The 23,787-nt window shown below is 38.8% G+C and overlaps 1 long non-coding RNA gene across 1 annotated transcript in view; it reads left to right on the top strand.

Moving 5' to 3' along the window:
- Positions 1–1,919: 1,919 nt before the first annotated feature.
- LOC127017989 (uncharacterized) overlaps positions 1,920–23,787 on the top strand; it is a 124,919-nt gene continuing 103,051 nt past the window's right edge. The window contains exon 1 of the long non-coding RNA XR_007766669.1: positions 1,920–2,069. This is a non-coding gene — a long non-coding RNA (uncharacterized LOC127017989). The remainder of the gene's footprint in view (positions 2,070–23,787) is intronic.

Genomic DNA, 23,787 nt, shown 5'->3' with positions numbered 1-23,787 from the left:
AACCCAAGACACTGAAAGTTTCTTCTTATGCATGTATAAAGTTTATGAAACAGCTGTGCACATTACAATGCCTACCCACCAATTCAGGCTTTGATGTTCTGTAAAGTGGGAATTGAAATTCTTCTGAGGGATGGTCTGGGGACTCCATGCTTTAAATGAAAGTGTAAGGTGTCTCTTTTAAACCTGTCAGAATACTACAAGTTGTAGAGCTGGAAAGGCTAATCTTTGTTATCATACCATGAGTGTATGGGGCAATGCTTGGAAGAGGGACAGATGCAGCTTCATGTGAGTTTTCAGCTTTGGCCATTTGTTCATATCTCCAGGGCAGCGCAGATTATGAGATTTGGTAAGTGAAAATTAATTGGTATCAAGAAAAAGTGTTTCATAGCAGATCACTAGACTGAGTAAGAGTATGGGATATGCAGATTACTTTAGAGGATCTCAGACAAGCAGCAGTCACAAATAAGACCATTAAATCTCATGTCAGAACAAAAGGATTTACCAACTTCTGCCAACAATGATGCTAGTAACTTTAGGAAATCTTTAAGACCAAACAGTGGTGTGCAGCACTTGGATGATTAGTAAGAATAGATGATTGGTTAGAGGTGTTTGAATTACATAAATATTGTTTGTTTGCTCACAAAGAAGTGGGAAATTGTACTTTAAGGAGGTTTGTGCTACATGAAACATGTTTGAAACACTAAACGAAGCAAGTGCCATATCTCTGCTAAAGATAGATTCTCCCTCCTCTGTCCCATGGCTTGGAAGACATGGAGTAATATAAACGGAATGATTTTCTAGTTTTAGTTTTGCTTTTAGTTTTGTCAGTAGAACCACTGTTTTGAATCAGCATCATGAACTGACCTTTTACCATTGCTTCTGGCAATTCATTAGTGGCAAGATGTGGCACAGTACTTATTATTGTTAAGAGGTAACTGTAACAATAAATATGTTGTTATTAATATAAGCAATCCCAAACCTCAGCTCTAAAGCTGAACTTTTCCAGAGTTCAGGTAGAGAAACTAGGTGATATGAATTTCCCCAGAAATCTTACTTCCTTTTTCTAAATACATCTTCTCTGCCATGCAATCTATGTACTTGCAATCCACATTCGTACATGGTGGCTTTGTCTAGTGTACCGAAAAGGTTAGGATGAGATAAGGATGTAAGCATTACAAGCTGAGACCTATGGGCTTTTTTGCTCTTGAGAGAAAACATCTTCTCAAAGCATTTAATGAAACCTAGTGATGTGAGCTGTATTGTGCTGGGACCTGCACTGGCTTCCCTTCCGAGCCACGGGGAACTGGCAAAACCTTCACACACAGAACCAGCTGAGGGGATGGAAGACTGATGGTAGATGTGATTTGTTCAATTGACCTTTTGGGGAAGAAATACTTTGAGGGTTTTTTTCATTTAAAAAATTCTTTTTGTTTAATTTATTCAATAAAATGCTGGATCAAAACAGGAACAAAACATTTTAGCTTTGACAAAATAAACAGCTTAACTGCTTTAAAGTGCAGCTTATTTAGAGATTAAGGTGTGACTTTGGAGTCTTTCTGTTTACGTGTTTTAAAGTGGAAAACCATATAAAAGTTGAAAAAGTCCCTTTCTCTTACCTCTAGACAAAAAGGACTCTCCTCACCTCACAAATTTCTGGAGGCAAATATAAGGTCTTCTAGCACATAGGAAGTGAGCTAGGCTCCGCTGCCACTTACAGACTCTCCGCAGAATTATTTACTGAGGTAAATGCATTAAAGGTGTGAGAGTTCACAGGTGTCTCTGCAGGGGTAATCTGATGCCTGAGAAGTTGTTCAGGCATTGGTGATGATGTCTGATCTGAGAGACATTAAGGCCAGCTGAAGTCAGTAGCTAGATAGGTCTGCTGGGGTTGGAGAGAAGGGATGTGTGGTGTGGAAGCACGTTGTGGTGTTTGCTCTGTGCTATGGAGGGTGGAAAAGAAAGACTTTGAGGAGCAAGTGCCGGTGGAGGTCTGTGCTACTGAGCACGAGTTTGGGCCTCTGCCTGCTGAAGGCATTGAATGAACCACTGCAGCTTTAGTCCTCTGCTAGGTAAGAACTGGGTGCTTATTTTCTTCTTTACATCTTTTATTAAATCTTTTTCTCAAGAGGTTAATATTTTTCCTCATCTGTAAAGTGTTTCTGCTGTTCATCTGGGAGGTTATTGAAGTGACTTCTGATGTAGGCTTTATCTTCTGTGGTGCAGAAAGAGATAAAAATACCAAAGATTTTTCAGGTTCTCTGATCTTTATTTAGCCTGTGTTTTGTAAAACTTTATTTCACTTCAAAGAGCGCTCTGCTTACATAAGAACTGAAGTGAGCAGTTTTAAAGAACAGTTATTTCTGCAGCAGCTGAAAAGACCTAGTGCTTTTCCTAGGATGTTGGGCTGCATGTTCAGTGCTGTGGAAGTGAATACTTGACTAAGAAATCCATTAAGTTTGTGTTAATCTTTGGGCTTTCACAAGAGCAATATGTTGGGTTTGTCTGTATTTCAGCAAGCAGATTTTTAAATAAATGTGTAGGTAAATGTTATGGTGCTGTTAAGACATAAAAAGATATGAATTTAACCAAATATTAAACAGAACTTTTTGTTTTGCTTTTTCTCACATAATTATAAGTGGAAACCAATTGTGTGGTCATGCCAAATAAAATTCAGGCATGTTGTATTTTAATGTGGAAGATGTGATGTTTTTGCAGCCTCACTCTCAAGTTGTACAGTCATTCCCTTCCCCCCGATAACTTTTTACAATGTTTCTATGCAGAACACTAGGCAACTTAAAGGATTAATTCTATATTACTCAAAATCTCTAAGTTTTTACTGTAAAGGCAAAAAATTAGGCCCTATGGCTTCAAGTGACTACCAAATATTTCAAATTTCAGCCTTGAAACACAAATAATCAAAGCTGCCTTCTAGCACAGCAAAGCTGTGCTGTAAAACTATGAGGCTCAGCCATGATCAGATTGATGTGTAGGGCTGTGAAGTCACTCTTTTTGTGCGATGGTGAGTTTGATGTAGGTTTAGTGCTTATTAGTGTTTTTTAGTATACTGCATGGAGTTTTGCTTTGATCTCTCGTACTGTTGGTAAGGTGAAGGTGGCAAGAAATAATGGAGAACTTTTTTTTTTTTTTTTAGCTGCTTGTGCCTGTGCTCTTAAGGGCTCAAATGCAGAAGCTAGGAGGAGAGGGTAGGGGCTGGTAGGCTGGCCTAATGTCACACAGGTGGACCAGAAGAGGCCAAGTGATGGGCTGCCTACATCAAAGGTGACCCTGACGTTTGCTGAAGCAGCTTGTGGTGAGTTTGAGCAGACAAAGTACTTCACATGTTTGTTGTTCTAAGCCAGCCTTTATACAAGCAAAATGTAGGGATGCACTTGAAACAAATGCTTTGCTCTGGGAGAAATGTGCTTGAAATGATTGCGTGAAGTGTAAATGACTTGGGGAATTGGAGGATCCATAGGTGACTTTGAGTGTGGTTTTCTGTTAAGATTTCTGTCAAACCTGTTTAATTTTGTAATCCCTTTGACTCTTACTGCAAGCAGCCCAAGAGGGGAGTAACAACAGTTTTCCTTGAAATGTGACAGTCTGAGATACCAAGTTGTTAGCTGAAACACATGAGGTTTCTGTGAAGGGTATGATTCCTCTGCCATTTTTCTCATAAAGTGTCATAAGAACTTAATTGCAAAAGTACAAACACCTAAGAGCTGGAATTAAAACTTCGGGTAGATGGGGAGGAAGGACAGTTCTACCTGTAAGTCAGCTACATTCAATAAGCCATGATTGCTTTCTGTAGGTCTGGTTTCTGTCAGTATGAGCCCTGCCAATACAAAATCAGGTGTTTCTATTCAGACTCTGAGCTGCATTAGCTGTGTTCCCATCATGACACCTGTGGATGGTACTTTAGGCAGATGGCTAAAGCAAAGCCTGTCTGAGATCTTAAGTGGTACAAAAAGAAATAAATACAACCAAGAGCTGTAGCATGTGTTTCCTGAAATCTCTGCCTCCCTGTGGAGGGACAGAGCTGGATCTGACAGAAGGATGTTTTTGCCTGCAGGTTGTTTCTATCTATGTGTGCATGCAAAAGGCTTTGTTGTTGGACTAGATCTGCCTTAACTCTGTCATTAAATGTAGTAAAGGTTGTTTGGTAGAAGCTTGTATTTATTCATGATATTGGTTTCAGCAAGAATCAAACATCTGAAAATCCTGAAGTATGCAGGGACTCGCCTAACTTTACCTACACCCTCTGAAGCTGGTGGTGGTAGCCAGAGAGGATGCGTGCAGGTAATTCTGTTTGCATTGGGTGTAACTGTGCTACCAGATCGGTTAGGGTGGTATGGCAGTGCTGTGAGACTTGGATAAAATGAGATGCTTCAGATTCTCAACTTAATGTTTTTGTGCTTGTGTGCTTTGCATCTGAGAAGACCCAGTATGTCTTGTTTAAGCACTGGTTGCAAGTTCTCACTGCTGAGATGTGGAGGTGAGCCTCCTGTAGGTCCTCTTCAGTGGTTAAAGTGGACCTCAGATGTAATAAAGGGTAGCTGGGAAGCATTAGTGTAAAGTGGGCTGATGGCATTGTGGGAATCAACATGACTATGAAGCTTACTGTACAGCAGCTTATTTCCATGGGTAGAGGGAGGTGGGCAATAGAAATGCTCTTGGACACTGCTTAAAGAGACCAGAGTTGAGAGGGAAGTTCAATCTTTCTACTTGAGTACTGCTTAACTTGGCATCCTGGAACATTACTAAACATCACTTAGCCTTAATTTTTAGTTAATAAAGTTGTTTATCTGAGCTTTTCAGGGGAAAAAGTGCTTTAAAAGGGAAGATCTTATACACTTATAAGAAAATACATCCAGTAAATCATTGCTGTGTATGAGGTTAAAACGCAACTGTGACAATGTTGTGATGTTTTATGTGATTCTTAAATATCTCGCCTTGCTCATGCACACTCCTACCTTTAACAGAAGTGGCTGACACCATCTCTCCTCTGTTCTGACAATAATACAGTCTTATACGATGGCTACACTGAGCTGTAACTGTCTTGGCTATGCCTGGCTGGTCCTGAGTGCTGCCTGCTCATTCTCAAGGGCTGGAGAATTTTATATGTAAGCACAAAGCATTTAGGTGCAGCTGCAATTCAGGAGCTGCATGTTTGGTCTGTATAGACATGATTTGTGTCTCTGAAATGTTAATAGATTGCCCAAGCTGAAGCACTGAGTTTTCTTTGGAAGTAACTATGGAGCCTGGTGGTTTGACAGAACTCTTCGAGGCGGCTGTGGCTTAGCCTTAGGCTGGGGGACGAAGCTTAGTGAGCAAATGAAGCTTAGGAAAGGCACTGAATGTCTATCTCTAGACATTGCTGTGCTTGTGGTGGTTTTGGTGTGCTGTCTGCTGATGCAGTGTGCCTGCATCAGAGAGCAGGGTGGGGGGAAGAGGGCAGATAAGAACCTTCACCACCTGGCTCATGCTTCCTTGTGTATAGGCTTTTGGTAATGAGGGTAAGTCGCTCCTCCCTTCTCCACCCCTCCTCAAGTCTCCTTTTCCCTCTGATAGGCTATGAAAACAAATGTTAGGGCTACCAGTTTCTTCACAAACAGAACTCTTACTGTTGTGGCTAGTGGGGTTTTAACAGTTGACACTGTTATGAGAGTGCCTATATGAGCTTAACAAAATGCTTAACGAAAGATCTCAAGAAAACAAACAGACCTGGTGAGGAAAGGCTTCCTACACTCTTGCTATTAAAAAAAAAACCAAAACAACAAAACCCAAAAACTAGAAAAGTCATTGGTCAACAACCAGCAAACTATGGAACAGGACTACTGGAAAATGATTACAAGCCAATTTCAAAACCATAATTTGCACTTGGGTAACAACAAACAAGGTACTTTTTCAAAGGGATAAAAAGGACAGGTGTGTCATATCTTTATAATAGCAAAATCAAACCAGTTCATAGTGATTGGGTGAAGACTTTGATAGTCTCTAATTTGAATGTTATGAATAATTAAGGTTTAGGAGTACAGCCAGACAATGGAATTGATTATCCTGGATTTAGGATATGTACAGCGATTATCCAAATGGGTTGATATCACCAGTATAGCTATGAGCCAAGTCTTTATCCATTTTTAATACCAATATGGAATTACCTGCTTCTATTTTCCACATAACTAGGGAGTTTTTTCTATAAATTTATGCAGTCAAAATCTTTCTCTTGCCTTGCTCCAAAAGCCCGTGCACTGTCCTGTTCATATGCTCTTCAGGATCACAAGGTATTGCTCAAGACCAGGTTGGAAATGAAATAGGCAAAATTAACAGGTGACAGAAAAAAATACTGATTTTTATTGCTTGTCTATGACAAGGCAGCTGTCCTTACTGAACCTCACTGACTAATTCACCAAACTTACCGAAGAACTATGTCCTCAGTATGTTACATGATCCAATTAGCTCAGTCACTCTCATTTCTTGAGAAAATTATAGTCCAATTCCTTTGTTTTTCTTGAGATTTTTACAAGTAATTTAACATCTTGTAAAGATTAATGTCTCAGAAATGTCATTTTGTTCTTTGCTCCAATCTGATAACTATTCATTTTACAGTACAGAGCAAATTACTGAATTTCAATTAATGCGGTAATCTGTCTTCCTGGATACAAATTTGCCTTTGAGCACTTTCTTTTTAAGCTGAAAGATTTTAACAGTAGTAAATATTACTGTTGAAGGAAACCAAATTCAATCATATCAATTCTCTGCCTACAGTACTCCATTACAGTAGTTACAAGAGGTGGTTGATTTGGCCATTCCATTAACTCTGAAATATTTCAGTGCATACCCCATTGGATTTTGAAGCTGACTAGGTCTTGCCAATCTGACATGCTCCTGGATGCTCTTAACAGCTTTTCATGGTGCGGTAATCTTGGTTTGGGTTTTCTTTGTTTTCAGAGAAATCTAAAACGCCAAGATGAATAAAGCTCATTCATGAACTGGCTTTAGTTATCCAAGACATAAATCATTCAAATGTTATTCACTGTATTGAAATAATTTAGGTGACTATTTTGGCCTAGGCATTAACTTCAGATGCTTTAAAGTTTTTGTCATTCTTAATTTGTGAAATAATATTTTTGGTTTTTTAAATGCACATTTTTGTGTATAAAATCTGACATTTGCCCCTTAAGACAATACTTAATATATGTATGTGTGTATATGTATATTATGGCTTCCATTAGAGACCTGAATAACTTCTGAAAACCCTCAGTTACTTTTTCTATCACTTTACATGGATGAAAACCTAAATACAAAAAGAAGCAGATGTTGCCTAGGTAACTGCAGTATTCATAACTCTGATTCTAAATGATACTTGACCTTACTGTTGCTACCTATTTGTTTATACTTTTAATTGACTCTTAAAATTAGCATTTCTGTTTTGGGGTATTTTTTACATTAAAGTTAGCCTGATCTCTCTGCCTGTGTTCTCTTCTCTTCACCTAGATGCCTGTATGCCTATGCATCTAACTTTGCATGACAGGAGTGCTAATATGACTAATGGGCTAAGGAAAGGTGTCTTCAAGTATGCTGGTGGGGTGGAAGTAGGCGCACCATCATTTTAACTTTCTGGTTATCGCATACTAATGTATGCATTTAATATATCTATGGTTTTGCTGGGGATTGTTAGTGAGAGAATTAAGCAGGTGCTTTTTAAAAAATATTCTTACTAAACACAAAATTAATCTAATTAAGTTTAGGAAATGGAATTACAGTGATTGCATTTCCTCTTGGGATGCAGTTGCTCAGATCCATATCAGTAACCCCTTTCTTGATTCTTTCTGTCTGCAAATCAGTACTACATAAAAGCACTCATTTTTCATCTCAAGCACTAGCACTGTTTGCAATATAGCTGGAGAAAAAAAATCATAAACTTTATCAGCTGTGTGAGGTACAGGGAGCTAGAAGAAGGCTGAGCGGTTGGTAATAGCCAGGCAGCAAAGATCTGAAATGGAGCAAGTCTGAAACTTTCCAAATGAGGAAAAACACTTAATGCACAGTCACTAGGGCATAGAGAATCACCTTGTTTCTCCTGCTTATGTCTTGCCAGTATTTCCTGGTCTTCTGCCACATCACGGAAGATGGCATACATGCATTAGCCTGTTGAATAACTTGTAGGAGTACGAGGCAAGAGAAGTCAGTTCTCCTAGGAAGGGCTTGGTGCTCCAGTCTGGTGTGTAGGTGCAACAGGCTGCTGGGTCTGTGATGAGGGGGAAAAGCTCTGCCTGTGCTGCTGCTAGGTTTTGTTTACTTGAGCTATTTCAGCCAAACTTTATCTCCTCGGCAAAAATCTCACATTGAAAGTGAGCAAGAAAACACGTTTTGGGGAAACTTTCACTGAGGTGAAAGTAAATAGCTGCTACTGTGTTTTATAGCATTGTAACTGCTCAAATGCAAAGAGTAGGACAGCCTGCTAATATAGAGTGTGTGCATATATATGTTTTTAATACCAATCATCAAGTACTCAAGTTTTATAATTTGAATATATAAGTCATTCAGTAGAAACTGTTACATTTGTGCTTGAAATGTTGGTAATATGTTTTTATAATGAATGTTCCCTAGATATTGCTGATTGAAGTGCGCTAATTTTTGTGTGATTCCTTTGATTATATCCTGTAAGTAATTTGCCTATTTAGAAGCATTCAGCTCTGCTTTGTCGCTGTCTAAAGAGCTTCCCATCACCTGTATTATGTCAATGTATGACACAGAAAATACTGAGGGGGAAAAAAAGTCTATCATCTATTGCAGCCATGTGTCTCTATGAAACATAGTGAGATTTCAATAGCTACAAAATGGAAGAGGATCCACCAATGTGATTCTCTGCCCACCCCCCCAGCAGCACCATGCCTTTCTGCCAAGAGACTAGGGCTGCTATCTTTTGAGGTGCGATAGCTCTATAATGCCCCTGAAAATTTACTCATTAAACATCTGTCCCTCCCCTAAAATTAAACTCTCAAAAAAGACAGATCAGAGTTTTTATTAGCTCTGCATGTTCCTGGTCTGCAGGTCAGACAAAAACTTCAGTTTTTGCTTGTGCTCTCTTCATTCTAAGCAGTGTTATGGTGCCTGATGAATTCTGTGTAAGCAACACTACTGAACTGTACTTCATTTACATTAATATAATGTGATAATATAAAGTAAAATTGAACTTATCACCTTGTACTCAGTATATAATATCTCAATTTAACTGATTATGAAAAAAATAATAATTTGGAGTGTTCCATGAAAATGGCTAAAGTAAAAAAAAAAGTCCCAACAGAACTGGGAGCATGGCTCTAATAGTTGGCAATTTTGCACAAGAGTAGCTTATGAAATGAATTCTCTAATGTCAAACTTAATCATTACAGAACTTCAACTGCGTCTTATTTGGGAAGCTTTTTTTAATTGTAAACTAAAGGGAATTTTGGTCTTATTAAAAGGAGTGAGAAAATAAGATCCTTCCTTTTTCTTTTGTGCCAGAAATAGCTCCACCCCTGTATCCTCAGGGACTTCTGCTTAAGATCTGTACATCAGGAGAAAGTAATGGGACAGTAAAAAGCAAAGGAGCCAAAGGGCTGGGACTGTACAGCTGGGTAAAATGATGACCTCATGGCACTTATCAGTGTCCAGAGCTCATTTTTTTTGGATGTCCCTCTTCCCAATATCATGCCCTGTAATTTTCAGGCATTCTTACACTTGGGACCCCTGTATGTATGAGGAAATGCTTCTTTGCCTGCCAGTAGCAAGCACAAGGAGTAGTCTTACAAGCCTTTGGGCTCTAGACATCTCATACCAGAGGGACTCTGCAATGATATGCATCTTCTCTTCCTATGGAGGGTGCTCTGTATAATTGTATAACATATTAACTTGACTCATGTGCCAAACAAGTGACTTACTATCATAAGACTGGATTTTAGCCCTGTTGAGTAAGTGCACCTCCCTCAGCCAAGTAATATCTATTTATAACATGATGGTTCAATTTGCTCTTGGCCTGGAATTTCTGTTCTGTCTCCTCCAATTTATACCCAATCTTTGCTGTATTGCATATTGTTCACAGTCCTGTGTTTAATCAGTCTGAAACTAACCTTTAAAATCTATTGCTTCATTACCATGAGAAGGGATAAGAATGTTAGTCCCAGTGAGGAGATAGTAGTTATTTACTGGTCTGTCTCGAGTCTTGGTTGACTTGAGTCAACCAAGAAAGGAGGGTGAAAGCAAGGCTCTGGTCGCTCGAGATGTTGCTAGAAGCTTCACGAACCGCTCTCTGTTATGGGTGCTCTCCTTGCAGCAAGCAGGTGCTTTGTTATATCCTTTCCCAAGGTAAGCTTTGGCCTTCCTGAGATCTCTCACAAGCCATTTTCCATTCCTGCTATGTAAATGATGAGTTATTACTACTTTATGTAAATTTTATGCTACTTAGATAGCAAATGAAACCACTTGTACCACTTGTAAGATGGAACACTGAGGGCCTGTCTCTTCCCCCCACCTACCCCCCCCACCCCGTAATGACTCGTGCCTTCATCACGCAAAAAAAATTGTTGCTGTTCACTTTACTCTGCAAGACCCACAAGCTGAAGAAGTAACACTGCAAATATAGTTCTGACTCAGCTGGTAGCCTGTGGTTTCATGTCCATTTTGAGCAGGTTGGTAGGTTTGTGTGTTTCTTGCTGAGCTTTGTTTTCAGCTTCTCTGAGAAAGAAATGAACAACAAAAAAAAGAAACCAAAAATATCCTCCTCAAATCTTCCTTACCTCAGAGTAATTCTGTCCACCACAATACCCCGCTTGAATGTTCTCCCATGCTGCTAATGTGCTTTCAAGAGACTATGATGATATGATGCTGTTGACACCAGAATGTGATATTCAGCATGCAGAAATTTCAGCATTTTGCCACTTTGTCAATGTTTTCCATTCTTAACCTTATCAGAAATTTTCACCACCTCTGCCTCATTTTTGTGTAGGAGATAATAGCATGAAGAGCCAGCTTGCATAATGATTATCATCATATGCGAATACTCTTTTATTTTGTTCTTTTAGCTTATTCTAAAGTACTTTTTAAAGGGGCTTTGTGACTCAATAAGTCAGTCATAAAAACACCACAACACAAACTTCCACATTTGTACATATCTATAAAAAGTAACATTAAAAATAAATTGTTGTCTGGTACCTAATTTTAATAAGTTATAAAGTATCAATTGCAATGAGATCTTCTAAGGCATTTGTCATGTTGCTGTTCCAGACTCCCTTTCTTTTCAGCTCCCTCCTACACATCTCATTATTTTAAATCTTAAATCCTTGTAATAAGAGTTAACTCTTTGATATGACTATCATTTCAAGGAAAAATAGACCATAGGCCGTGAAAACTGGAAAATGGCTGCAAAATGACTCGGTAGAAGAATACTATCAAAGATGAGTAAAGTACTAGTGCCAAAACTTGCATAAGTAGTCACTCTGAGATAATATGAAGTTGTTATGGAATTTTTTCCGGTAACAAGTCCAGAGCCAGCTGGCTCTCAGTCTGGTAGAATTGTGCTGTAAACAGGTATGAGCCAGTGTGTTAATAATAAGGAAAAAAAAAAATCTTTCTGGTGCAGTGGTCAAACTTCTAGCTTTCTAATGTTCAACTAATGTACCTCCACATACAACAAGCAGTATCGTATGTCTTGGCACTTCATCTTAAAGGGTTTGCTAATATTCACCTGTCTCACTTCAGCAAATTTAGTATTTTGTAAAACTCCTGAAAGATGGAAACGGTCATACAATTACCATCCGGGAGCAGCACTGAAAGGGTAGTGGGGAGTAGCCATTTCACCTCTAACTTTTAAACACTAAAGGCATGACTCATGTTATGGGCAATTAATGGGAAGGAAAAAACCTTCCTTTGTACCTATTGTCTATTTTAAAAAAAAAGTCCTAATTAGCTAGTTGTTGCTCTTAACCCTCAACATCCCTCATGTCTCATTGGGTTGGTCTATGATTAAGTCATTATGCAGTCTAGTAGCTGTGTTCATGCAGAGTGTAATGAAACGGGCTATGAAGCTGGTATCTGTGATGTGAGTTACTGTTGTGAAGGGCTGCATTATCACAACAGAACATCATTTGCTAGCATCCCGTAAGTGTTAATGAGCCATGGTGAGTTTAGGCTGGGCTGTAGTAGAAGCGATGTGGAAATGACAGTAGAAGTGATGTGGAAATGAACTAATATGTAAACCATGACTTCATCTCCAATACCTTACTATCATGATTTATTAATACTCCGAAACATACTCTGGTTGTGGTCACTTCGTACGTACCACAGCCAGCTCTTCGCATCTCCTCTGGTTTTCACCTGTCTGCTTTCTTGTCTGTTTAAATGATGATGATCTCTCTTATTGCTTCATCTCTGTGGCAGCCATATTTTTCACATTAAAACATTTCCTTTGCCCTCTCAGTTGTTGGGTTCAGTCATCTGTTCTTCCACCTATCTCCTCCTGCTCTCTTTCCTCTGTTTCTTGGTGGCGCTGGTCTTGCACTACATGGGACAAAACAAGCTGCCATTATTTTTGCCATTGCTAGCTCTCTCTTGCTGCATTCTGGTAGCTCTGAGCTAGAGATTATTTACCTGGACGGTTAGTTTCATGTTTCCTTGGAAACAATAGCTGAAAACCCAGAAGAATATGACAAACTTCATAATTTCACCCTCTCAGTCTTTTTGTTTAAAGTAGGCCTGGAAATGCATCTTTTCAGGAGGCAGTGAAATTAAAATTATTTCTGCTCTAATCCTTTGCTACTTTTTCTCCTGATTTTGGTTGACTGTATTAATTAATAGCCCAATAACTGGAGAGTTTCCTGAAGAACCTACAAAGAGTGAGTGTCAAAACCCAAATCTTTAAGCCTTGCCTTAAAACTCTTTCTGCCTTCACTCTGTGAGCCATATAACAAGAGACCAAAGGTCTCTGAAGTTAATCACCCTGAAGAAACTATTGATGGGGTTGTGACTGCTGTTGTAGGCTCCCTACAATGGACTTGTACTTTCCTCTGTGTTCTTAAAAGACATCTTTCTACCTGTTTTTTTTTTGTTGTTGGCTTTCTTTTCCCTCAGTCCTTCATGAACAGAGGGTGATGCCATCTGTATTACGTGGGGTGTAGAAAACCGGGCCTGCTGTCAGTAGAGGATAGTGTCTATAGTGCATCTTACAATCAAACAATTGATGCTGAAATATAATGTCGCATTTGCTACATCAGACATCTTAAAGTGTCAGCTTACAACCATCTGGAAAGTGTCGGAATGCACCCTCTGATCATCTAAACTTGATGGCTCAGAATGTTTTAGCAAATGAAGTTGTTCCTTTGGAAGGGAATGGGAAATGCACTTAGAATTTTCATTATCTGTGACATCAGATGAGAGCTTAACGCTCAAGAGTTGGGAGGCGGAAAACGATCATATTATGCTTGTCATTGTCTTGACAAATATTCCTTGCCAAACACTTCTCTGCTTCCTACCTGAAGTTATGAAGAGAAACACAGAATATTTCTGTTGCTGAAAATAACCAGTGAAATACAATAGATTTGCACAGCTGAGCTGAACAAATGGTTCAGCAATTGTATCCCTTCCAACCATGCAGAAAAAACTGCTTTGGAAACATATTGGGAAAATGAGTCAAATCTATATAAAGAATTTGAGAAAAATGGGGTTATAGCCTACAGACTTTTTTCTGAGACTTGACTTGCTGATGCACAGAAAGCTTAGTTCTACGCAGTGGTGCATTTTCTACATTTGGATGTGAAGACTAATATACCTGTTTGGCATGGGTTTTGTAGGGTTTTTTTGTGGTGGAGTTTTTTTAGGGGGTTTTTGTTTGTTTGTGTGTAGGTTTTTTGGTGTTTTACAAAAACCCTCTACAATAGTGCCTACTGATGTCAATGAAAAGACTGACTTAAATGGGGCTGGATGTTGCCTTTGCTCTTTCCCTGTTTGAGGAGAAAGGCTGCCCGTGTCTATTATGCTTTGTAGTTCACAAAATGAAAATATGAAAAAGTTATATCAGGCTTTCATCAAGACAAAATGATTTTAAGGAACAGCTTTGGCTCAAACACCATAGCATTTAAAACAGATATAATCTGTAGTTACACTGTTTAAAAACAAACAGAAAAATCAGTTCATGTAATCTACCATAATATTATATAGTTTAACTTATAATTTTAGATGCTTTTCAAGTTTTAAACACTTTCCAGGTAATTGGTCTGTGGCAAGTCAGGAGTATGACAAACTGTAAAATGGCTGACATTAAACTTATACAAAATTATTAGGAGTAAGTTAAAAATATTTCATAAATGAAAAATAGAATGAGCAGTTTTAACTTCAGAATCAACCTTTTCAATCATACAGTACTGGAAAAAATCTGACATAATATTTTACCCTGGTTTGTAATAAGGCTGTCACTTATTCAAGTGAAGAATCATAAATGAGAATCAAATGATGATGGATTATCTATTCATGGAGCAGAAGAAGGAAGGATCTTGGGGGATTAATTAGTAATTAAAGTTAACCTGTGTTGCCTAAATAAGATGAATTTATTTTAAGTGATTTTCTGCTCTGTTGGGATTTTCTCTAAGGAGATAGGACTATAATATCAGCAAATATCACTCGCTATTATGCCTGGATATCTGCCTGGTTGTTTGGTCCAGAAATGCACTATTTCACGCAACTCACTGGAAAATTATTCTTCCTTTTCCGGTTCAAATGCACTTTTTCTACTGTGTCTCACTGTGAAATTAACTGATAATCACAAACTCTATTATATAGGGCTGTTACTGAGTGACTTTTTCAATTAAGTCAGATACAGCTGAGGCATTTGAAACATCATTTATTCCTTACGCTTTTGATTGTGAAGAAATTGACTTTTTGTAGCTGTAGTCTTAGAGGATTTCAATGTGGATGTGTATTTTTGGCATTTTAAGGATACATAAATGCATATCTTAAAAACAACAGCTGCAACAAAACCCAAACCAATCAAACAAAACCCAATACCAAACCAAACAGCAAAATAATAAACTCTGAAGGTTTGAGCAGAGTTTGTGCACCTTAGTAGGGTAATTCTGGGAGAGCCTAGTTTATTAAAAGCAAGAGAGGCAAACTTTAGAGTTATCTTTTGCATATCTTACCTTTCAAATTATTTCTTTGGTTCGAAAAGTAGCTTATGTGAGGTTTTTTCTATTTTGCTTACTTGATTTATATTCCAGCTTCAGTATTTTCTGCATGAGAATGATCGGGCCTTTGCCTCTTACTCAGTTTTGTGCATGCATATGAAGAGTAGTTAATCCTGATTAAGTTATAAAACTTCCCTCCTTTGAAAAGGTGTATATAGATGATGGTATCCCATTGAAGTGGGAAGCATCAAACATAAAGAATAATTTATGTACCAAGTAGGCAGAGCAAGTCTTGTGTCCTCAGATGACTTTCTCCTGACTTGTCTGATAACAGTGTTATTTCTGAGGAAAAGCTAATGCAGGCAAGCAGTCTTGCTCACAGATGTGACACTAGTTGGATTATTCCAGTCCCTTCACAGGGAGCTGTAGAATAGCAGGTTGATTGCAGGAAGAATTTTGTACCATTCTCATTCAAGCTTTAAAATTGGCATGGAAGAGACTATAGCTACTGTTTCCGTTCTCTAGCTCTTGTGTGCGTGTATGGTTTTAAAAAGTTTTTAATTTTTTTTTATTTTACTGGTGTCTTGTCCCGTGTGTCCCCCCCACCCCCCAAAGACGGTAACACAATGTTCTGGGTTTCAGAATTTAGGTGCAAAACATTCTTTTTCTCTTTTTAGGGCTATATGCTATAACCTGTCTACAGCTGTAACGGTGAGAGGCAGGCAGTTCATTTCTGATAAGAAAATGGTCTTCGTGAGGGAAAAAAATTGTGAAAACTAGCAAAAATAATTGCTAGAATGGTTTTTAAGTTGTTCAAACTAGGAATCTTTGAAAACTAAACTTATCAACAATCAGGATGCTGTGAATGACTTAGTAGATTCTCTCGGTGGCAGTTGAGCAGAGGTAGGCTCCCATAGATATGGAATGAGGGGAGATTAATAGGAACTCCGGACCAACTGAGACTTAGCTTCTGTATGCAAACAGGGTTTATACTCGCTATTTGCAGTTTTACAGCCCATAGATTTATGAGCTGAAGAATTGCCAAGAATTTAACATTTCACCTTGGCTTCACTTTTGTGTGTCCCTGTCTTTCCATTTCCACTCAGTTGCATTCACTTCCCATGACTCTATCATACCTTCTTAGCCACATCTAGCTCCCAGCAAACTCTAGTTTTGCATGTGCCATTTTTCATTGTATTTGTTACTCTGCATTCCTTTCTTCACATCCTATTTCTCCCATATGCTTGCACTGGGAGCACTTAGATTATTTGCTGTTCTGTCTGTGATGCCTAGCACACTATAGTCCCATTTGTGGTTGATGCCCAGTCATGTTTAGAACAGAAATGAAGACTAATAGTAAAGAGGCAGCGAAAAATGTAGTGTCACTTGAATAGAAGAATACCTTAAAGAGAACTGCAGAGACAATGTAGTTAAGGTAATGTGAGAGGGGAAAAATGTGTTAAAATGTATATCTTTACCATGCTGGCTTCAATCACCCCCTCTCCCTTTAAACAGCATACACTGAACTCTTCCAAAATAATTTCACTTGTCTCTTTCTTAGTTATAAAATATTTTAAACTACTTTTCATAGCTATGCTTTACCAGATAAATGTTTTCTCATGAGCTTTCTAGTTTTCTAATAGCATTTTTTGTTGTTTTTCTGAGAACATATTTTTTATTTAAATTTGTGTAGTTGTGTACAAATGTTTTAATTGAAACTACAAAAATAAAATCTCCCAATGGATAACTGCTTTTCATTTTTGGACTTTGGCCTGACATAACTGCAGATTATTTGTACTTTTGTTGGTGGAAGTTTTGTTTCAGTTCTTCTATCCCAACTGCGCAGTGCTTCACACAGCTTCAAGGTTGCACCTCTAAAACATAGACATTCAACCTGGAGAAAATCTGCTAAGAGCAAGGGCAGCCTCAGCTGTGAGTAAAACAAATGGGCACACAAAATAAGAGAAGAGATGCTCACAGGTGTATGTACGCTTTGCATGTGTTACTTTCTATTTTAAACAGCAGTGGCCTCAGTTACTCAGGGCACCATTTGCTGAGTGATAGCGTTGGTCTGTTCCAGTGGCACTGATCTTGATTCTTTTATAATTCACTGCTTGGGAGGGAAGCACAGAGGGGGATAGTTGATTAGACAATGAATATGCATTTTTTCTTTTTTTTTTTTTTTTTTACCCCCCTCTGTAAAGGGGGAACTGCAAAGGGAAGCACAACAACAGACAAGGAAGACAGCCAGCTGGCATTCAGCAGCAGCCCAGACAAATTCGGCCTGGCCTTGAAGCCTGAAATAGCCTGCCTGCCTATTACCGTTAGACTGGAACCCAAACATGCATATTTATATCAAAAGTAGGTCAAGACCACAGTGAAGACAAAAGAAAGCAGCTCTGCTGGTTCTGTAAATCTATTTTAACAGGCTTATATTTCTGCTCAAATAATTTTGAAACTCTTAATCATGTATTGATATTCTGAGATTTGTTGATGAATTTTTGCCTTGCTCCTTTTATTGTTTCTGCCATCAGTCATGGAATTGCAGATCATCATGCGGTCACCTCCCTGGGAAGAGACATACCATTTGCAGACATGTTGTGACAGAGCTAAAGTCTCCTCATGCAGGTGACATTCCTCAAGGGCTGTTTCAACAAGCTTTGTTTGACTCCTCAATGTGATACAAGTTAAGCTTTTCAGACTAGACAGTTGAAACCCAAATTTCTTCTACTCTTGACTCTTCCTCTGTCTTTTCAAGGGTCAGACTACTTCACTGTGGAATCTCCACTTGCTTGGTCCATCCCTTGTTTTCTGTTTGGAGATTATACCATAAATTGTTATGATACAGAGGTTATGATACAGAAAGTGTGTTGTTCCTGCCTCATGGGCAGCAATACTTTGACTCTGTACTGAGCAGAGTATGTACCACTGACTATATTGCATTTTTAGGGTAGAATTACAAGGCATAATTTCTCATTGTAGGGTCTTTCAAGGCATCTTGTTTTAGTGACAGTTGTACTAATTTTCTCTATATAAAGTGAGCACTCTTTTGGACTGTAGAATACACCCAAAGGGGTTGTCAACTGGTGTTTCTATTTCTTACTTTGAGATCATTTAGTGTAATGTTAGTGCTGTGGTATTGTTTGCCAATTGAGTCATTGTTGGTAAGTCTTTCTTTTCAGAGGTGACTGCATTGGCACAACTTCTGTTGTTTAATAGGTTGTCTTCAGAGAATATTCAAAGCTGGTGGGGAAAATATAACTGCAAATGTGACTGAGGTGTTAACACTTCTGCTGGGGGCCAATCTGAAGCTATTGCTCTTGAAAAGAACTACTGTAGCGCCAATTTTCTTTTTTTTCAGACATAAACAAAAGCATCATTCTGTACATATTTTATTACGGTTGTTTTATAAAGACACAAAAATGCCTTCATAGTGGCAGACCTTGTTGCTGTGGTAAAACATAGGAAAATTCTAAGAAAGGCCAAAACTTTCCTTCCTTTTTTGTTTCAACAGTGCTGCAGTGCCCCATGTGGGAGAAGCACCTGCTCTCACTGGAGCAATTTTTTTTTTCTATAAATATTTAACAATTTCATTTTATCAGACTATTTTAGTTGTAGCTTATCTGATGGGAGACTAGAGATACGAAATGCTTATGTTCTCTCAGTAGCTCAATTGTAAAATAAAATATTTTTGAACTCTTACTAAGCTTTCTTCAGCCTTTTTTTCTTCTACTGCTGAAATTACCGTTCCGTATTTTTTGGCTTGTATGTATTAGTAAGCCTTTACAGAAAGTCCCACTACTTATTATATCAGCGGATGAGTAAAGGCTGTGATAGAATGGTGATCTTGTACTGGGAGATTTAGAAATGTGTTTATTGAATTAAAAAGAAAATAAATAAAAATTGTATAGCTTCTATCATACTAAGCTGGTTCCAAGGGCTGAGATTTTGCTTGTATTTGGAAATATACCAAAGAAACCTTCTTGGTAATTATTCTGGAATAGTTATTTTAGTTTCAACCAAAACAGTTATTCTGGGATAACTATTCTGATAAAATTCCAAGCGTAGACAAGTGTTAATAAACACAAGTCTGTCATTTTGTTCACACAAGTTACACTTCCACAATTAGTGTTCTGTTTGCCGCCTTGGCTGCTTTGTTCCACATGTCGTTATTGGTGTCATCCAAAAAGGCTTTTTATATTTAATGTGCCGTGGCCTTGAGGAGACCTGACAGGCAAAGGTTATGAAAACTTTCATCAATTTTTGGAAGGAAAAAGACTTAAATCTTAATAGTAAAACTAAAAACAAAACAAACACAAAACAGTTCAGTGACAACTTCATTCCTGTTAGAATCCAGGTATGCTGTAAAAATTAAAGAAGCATCTGTAAGTTAACTACCATATAGCAAAAGGATTCTGGAAGGAAGGATTTTCTCCAACTTTAGTGATCATATAATGACAGCAGATGGTTGAGAGGGTTTTTAAAAGCTCTCTTGCAACCAAAAATGGTCATCTTTTACTTCTGTGACTAATTTGTTCAGTGTCATGTGTATTATTTCAAATTGCTGAGAATGGAACCTTTTGTTATTTTTCTCAGTTTTTACTTAATTGGCTTTTCCTCACACGCGGTGTATATTTCCCCCTTCTGAATTGTCTCCTAGAATATGGTGTTGTCTAACCGCTGTCTTTCTAACCTGACAGTGATGCTGTGGGAGGAAAGCCAGATGTGTGTTCCTCAGTATTAACAGAGAAGGGGAGAGAAGGCTCTCATTTTCATGAAAATATTTTCGCTTTAGCATTTTTTTCTGTTGTTCTTTCTTCCCTTTTTCTATATGTCATTACTGAAGTGCTTGGCCCTGCTCTGATGTAGATGAGTGGTGTAGCTGTTGTCTTTGGCTTTCCACACTTGAGCTTACTTGTTTGGTTGTGGTTTTTTTCCTTTTTGTCTTCTGAGCTTTTTGTGAGATACCCCCAAAAAGGACCTAAAGCAACAATTGGATAGTAGTTAGGATCTGTTCTTCCCTTTTTTACACCGCTTTGTCCTTTCCTACTCATCTTTCCCTATGACTTCATTTAGAATATGTGGACAAAAGTTTTACTTGCAGCGAAAACTGGCAACCAAATTTTCATGACATAAAACAACTTTCAGAAGTTGCTCAGTGTCTCCGCTGTTCAGAAAGGAGGTGCTGTGGGTGCTACTGCCATGACCTGGTGAAAGAGCTTCTCTCTCCCCCCCCCCTTTTTTTTTCTTAGCAAAACAAAGACCGTGAAAGAGGATCTGTCTACTTTTCTTAAGAAAAAAGACAGGTAGTAGGTCTACAGGAGAGAGAAGAGCTAATTAAGCTAGCCCAACTATATTGGCAGCAGGGCAGTCGCATGACCAAAGCAAGAACAGAAATAAGTTGGGGTTTGTTTTTTGTTTGTATGGGGTTTTTTTGGATGCCAGAGGAATAAGAATTAGGCTTCCAGTGGAAGAGATGGAACAGGAAGTAATCTGAAAGTTGGAGCTTGCAAGGTTTGTGGCATGCAAAGGGGAGCTGGAGGGGCTGCTGGTTGCAGGCTGTGGTGTGGGAAATGAAGCACGTATAGAGTGGCTTTGAACTGGTGACATGGGGATATTAGATCTGGGTGTATACTTATTTCTTGGGTAATGATCCATGTTTTTGATGTATTTGATTGCACTTGTCAGTGTGTCCTACAAAGTCGGAATCAGAAAAAAAAACCCTGAAATTGCTCATTAGTTAGCATAAATACTTAGCTTTTTATGAATAAAAGCTGTCTACTCTGGCGCTTTGTTAATTTCTAGGTAGAAGGTATTCTCCCTCACCCTGCCTTCAAGCTGTAGACAGACTGTGTTCGTTTAATTCTTTCCTGACAAAATTAAAAACACAGTATTTTTCTTTTTTAAACGCTTTTGTGCAAAACCCAAAGTGCCAAGACCCCTTCAACCCATCCTCTCTATCCTCTGCATTTCTGGAGATTGCAGGGCTGGATTCTTGCTTTGCTAACACTGCAGTCACTTTGTCACATCCACCTCTGTTACTTTGCACAGGCTTAGGTTGATGCACATCAGGTGGGCATGTCCCTGCTTCTGTTCCTGCAACTGGTTCTCCTTGGTGTCCAGTTCTGCTCAGTGGGCGCAGGGAATCACCCGTGTGAGCCCAGTGGTAGTTTGAGGATCCATGACAGCTGATGACAGTGGTACTGTTAAACTACTGATTTATTTATTTACTTATTTATTTGTAACTTGGGTAATCAATAGGGGAAAAGGTGTCTACATGTTGTCTTAATGCTTTGCACAAATGCAAATTAAATTATAAATGTTATCTCTCTCCCATTAGGAAAATGTGTTCTTACCTGTCATGTTTGGTACAGTTCTCCCTGCTACTTCCCCAATGATGCTCCAGCAGATTCAGTGTAGGCTTTTTGGTGTGCTTCACTTAGCTAGTGTTCGCTCTGACATGATGGGAACTCTTCTCAGGGAGATGAACAATATCCTTATAAACAGCAGGGAGCATTGTGATAAATCAACAAGAGCATGTTTACCAGAGCTGCTAAGCTCTTCAGTGCAGACTGTTTCTGGATCTCCTGATGCCTAGAGCTAGTAGGAGCGCTCATTTTATTTCCATTTTACTTTGAACACTTGTCACTCTGCCTGTTGCTCCTTCAAAGCTATTGCTTTTCAAAAAGGAGAGAAGGTCATTTGAAAACAACAGTGCTTCTAGATTAATGCTCTCTTCTTTCTGACAAGAGCTGAGTCTAAGGACCTCAGAATTGGGCTGTGAGCAGAAGCAAGCATGAAGTGAAAATTCAGTCGTCTTAAAACCTTTCAGATGCTTTCCAAACTGTGAATGTGTCACAGGAGTTGCCAGCCTAAATATGACCATGTTTCATTTTAAACACAACCAAATAAAAGCTTTTACTGATCTTAGACAACACATGATTTTTTTTTTAACTTGGTTTAAAGGAAAAAAACAACTCGGCAATCATGACAACAGGAAAAAGCTCTAGAATCTTTGTTATTCAAGATAAATGTATGGATTTGCTAAAACAGAGGAGGCTCGCAAAGCTGAATTCCAATCAAGACAGTAATCGTAGTATATAGAGAGCTCTCTTCAGGAAGCTGATTAGTCAATCAAAATGCAAATAATTTGCAATCTACATAATATCTTGAAGTATTTGGTTTATGGATACTTTTAGCAGAGTTACCCTAAAACTCTCACTGTGTCTGCATTTGCAAGCGTGTGGTTTGTAAAAGGATTAGTGAACCAAAGCGGTGTGACGTGATTTGTCTGGTAGAGGGCAAGCTGTTTCTTTGAGCCTTTGTGTAGCCTCTCAACTTTTGTGGATACAACTTTTTAGCTCACAGGCCTGTGCCTGTTCTCTCCCATAAAACTGTATTCACTGTACTCAGAGTCCTTGGCTTGCAGCTCTCCTGTGAGACCTCAGCAGACCCAGCTGGGTTTTGTTTAATTAGAGAAATGTTTGGGTCCTGTGAGTGGGGCTATGGGAATAAATGACTTTATTTTCCTCCCCTCTCACCACTCCTATATCTGTTGTGGGGTGAACAAAAAGAAATCAAAGGCAGTCACTCAAAACAGATTTGAACCAATCTATTTTTGTGTCCTGAGCTGGTGTAAAAAACAGGTTTCATGACGTGGAACAACTTATGTTGGTGCATTTGCAAGAAAAGACAACTAAGCTCTACGTTTGTAGTGCTGGAGGAATGGGCTGCTCTTTTGTGTGATAATCCAGTAGTGAAGGTACCCACCTGGCAAGTTGGGAGACTTGAAATCATGTCCTCTGCCACCCAGGAGGATGACCTAACCTCCTGTTAGACCTGTCCTATCTTGTATAAAAGAATTAAATAGCTGTGAGATAGAACAAAAGAAGAATAGTTTTTCAGCCTGCCAGCAAGGATGCACTCTCGAGATAGGACACAGGGTTTTTACTCTCTGCTCCAGTGATTTTATTATTTATTTATTTATTTTTCTCTGCAGACCTTGGCTTGCATACAGAAAAAACATCTCTCATTAGACTACATTGTGTATGTTTGGGGAAGGTAAGCAAGCATAAAGGCAAAGCATTGATACTGAAAGGAGACTTTGCCAGGACACCTCACTGTGTCGCTGCGGTCAGGGTATTTCCAGGATAGGGAGGATGTGGGACTGAATCCAGTCAAGCAGAGGAAGGAACTGAACTCATACCTCTGTCAATATGCGTGACTGCCTCAATCGAGGGACTTTCAGGTACCTGGGGATAGCACTACTACTAGTGGCCTCTTCAGAAAGAGCAACTCCATGTTTCTGGGAAACTTGCCACTGGCAGCAATCAATGCAAAAGTACGGTGAGCAAGGATTATCTGCTGAAAATTGATCAATACTCATTTGTCTGTGGAGCAAATAAATTTATCATATAAATATAGCAGTACCATTATAATCCCTTATGTTTTTCCCCGTTTGCTTTATCTCACTGAATTAGGTGTAGTTTGTCCCTATGTTTTCCTCACAAGGGTTGCGAGACTGAGATGGGCACTTCCCTGCGACTCTGCAAGGGTTTTCTCCCTGTGCCTGAAAGTCAGGGCTGTCAACAAAGTCCGCTCATTTGTCTCTTGTTCTGGGGACCTGGTTTGT

The sequence above is a fragment of the Gymnogyps californianus genome, chromosome 6 (genome assembly GCF_018139145.2).
Source record: "Gymnogyps californianus isolate 813 chromosome 6, ASM1813914v2, whole genome shotgun sequence".
NCBI lineage: Eukaryota > Metazoa > Chordata > Aves > Accipitriformes > Cathartidae > Gymnogyps > Gymnogyps californianus.
This window is presented reverse-complemented; position numbering and strand designations above follow the sequence as displayed.